We start from the raw sequence: 2,481 nt of genomic DNA, 5'->3' as shown, positions 1-2,481 counted from the left end.
CAATTTTAAAAAATTAAGGTTGGTTCTGTGGATAGTTTTTAGAGGAGGTTTTATGGTCTATTGTACTTAGCTTAAAATTTCTTTAACATTGTGTATTTAGGGATTTTGTTTGTTAAAATTATATTATTGGGATGTGTTGCCTATTGTTATTTTTTTTTAATGTTTTAATTATTTTTTCTTAATTTTTGTGTTGGTTTTATTTAAAAGTGTGTTTAGTGTAGAGTTTTTTATATAGTTTTATTGTATTTAATATTTAAAAATTGTCTTTTTATACAAAACTATAAATTTAAATGCACAGGGTTACATTATATATTATTTTTATTATTATAAAGATTAATTACTATTATAATGGATTAACGATAAAGTTTTGAAAGTTTGATGGTAATTTTTTTTTATGTTTTGTCTAGTTGTAGCATTTTTGGTTTTCAACTCTTCCGCTTTTTCTATGCAAAATGTTAGTGGAGAGAGCAACACTTCTTCCTATAGCAAAATAGTTGAAGGTAGTAGTAGTTCTAAACAACCCTCTACTTTTGGCTCAATTCCCCAATCCCAATGGAGCTCAATTCAATCTTCACCATCCTATTACCCAACTAGGGAAACTAAATCCTAGCAATTGCTTACCAAATACTACAATATAGCCCAAATTTGAGGTCCGCTCAAATAATATGGGAGAATATACACATGATATGCGAGATCATTTACTCATTAGGAAATTTCTAGGGATATGGCCTTCAAAAAAATCCCACTCTCACTAGGTCCAAATCAAGTGGAAATTGAAAGGTCAAATCAAGCTTGAGTTCAATGCCAAAGGTTTCTTCACTATTAGAGGATCAAACATGTATATTTGATAATGACCTATGTAAGCAACACAAGCTTTGTTTCTCACTATGAATATTCGAGAATGGTCTATGTGAGAAACGGAAGCTTATGAGAAACTACGTATGAACCACATTATTGGAGAATGTGGATGATGTATGCTTTGTTTTATGTTTTTCACATTTTTCTTGTTTTTTGCTCTCTCCTCGTTTCTTGAATGGGAAACCTTCAAACTTCGTTTCTCGTCCCGTTGTCGTTTCTCGTTTCATTTCCTGTTTCTTCTTTCTGGTAACATAGAGTGGAACAATAAAAACAAATACTACTTCTGCATTGCTCGATGTATTGATGGCTGCAAATAAATTTGAGGTGGCTTCTTGTATGTGTCATTGCAGCAGGTTGTTAACGAATTTGTCTATGACACTAGAATTTGCATTATTGTATTAGGAACTTCCATCTAGTGTTGTGATGGAAGATGTAGTTCAACCGCTAACTGATGTAGCTAGGCAATATCTTGCCAAGCAGTTTAGAGATATTACAGCTCTTCCATTGGCAGATGTGGAGGAAGTGTTATCCAGTGATGAATTGCAAGTGGCTTCAGAAGATGCAGTCTATGATTTTGTGCTAAAATGGGAAAGGGCACATTATCCCAAGATTGAAGACAGAAGGGATATTTTGGGAAGTCGATTTGGCCGCTTAATTCGTTTCCTGAACATGTCAAGCCGAAAGCTTAAGAAAGTACTCTCTTGTAGTGATTTTGATCATGAACTTGCTTCAAAAGTCGTATTGGATGCACTTTTCTTCAAAGCAATGACACCCCACATACAAGATCAGTTAACATTACAATAAATAGCATTGGGACAGAGTTGACTCGTGATGATCGACGGAAGTTGTAAGGGCTTATGGCGCTTCACCAATGGCCTGTTTGAATTAATCTTAGCTTTCATTCTCCTCTTGACATCACCGAAAAGTAGATCAACTCGTTCATGGTGGTATGGCACAGCTGGAATGAAAGCAGTCTCGACGTCTCAAGGAGCTTTGTAGAAAACATGTGATAAATTTAGGGCGAGTCAGTACTCAGTAGTGACTTAAATTTTCGATCTAGGTATGTGTATCACACCAAACACACAGTCAAATTATTTAGAATCCACGAGGATTAATAGCAGCGTGATATTCTCATGAATATGATGTGGATGGCTCTTGCAACAGATTGCATGCATTTAATTTCTAGGCGAGTTGTTCTGTGAATAATAAACCGCAAAACAACTTTCAGATCTTAAGCTGTTTCACTATGACAATGTTTCTAGCAATTTGAGGAAAAAGTCGGTCCACCCACAACATCATTCCAGTGAAAGATGAATGATTTACCAGAATGAATTCCTATTTCGACATTTAGTTACAAACCTAATTTTATTCCTGGCAAATTGTTGAGATCGATGATTTGCCCCTCCTATAGTTCAATTGGGTGATGTAAAAGCCCAAATTTTAATTAGATGCCTATATATAAGCTTAGAATTGCCTGGATCAGGGGAGTTAGTCAGTCAATTAATCCGTCGATAGCATAAGCACGCCAAGTCACAGAAAGAACGCGCAGAAGGGAGGAGAAGTTGGTCCCAATGTAGCATCACACAGATTATAGCTTATGGATCACTTCTCCTGCTTGCTAGA

The 2,481-nt window shown here is 35.4% G+C and overlaps 1 pseudogene; it reads left to right on the top strand.

Moving 5' to 3' along the window:
* Nucleotides 1-1,281: 1,281 nt before the first annotated feature.
* Nucleotides 1,282-1,662, top strand: LOC149180672 (BTB/POZ domain-containing protein POB1 pseudogene; annotated as a pseudogene).
* The last annotated feature ends 819 nt before the right edge of the window (nucleotides 1,663-2,481 follow it).

Source organism: Pinus tabuliformis, chromosome 3_2, assembly GCF_031772625.1.
Source record: "Pinus tabuliformis cultivar Carrire ecotype Pingquan chromosome 3_2, CPIR1, whole genome shotgun sequence".
In the NCBI taxonomy this organism is placed as follows: domain Eukaryota; kingdom Viridiplantae; phylum Streptophyta; class Pinopsida; order Pinales; family Pinaceae; genus Pinus; species Pinus tabuliformis.
Note: the sequence above shows the minus strand (reverse complement) of the source record. Positions and strands in the feature narration are given on the sequence as shown.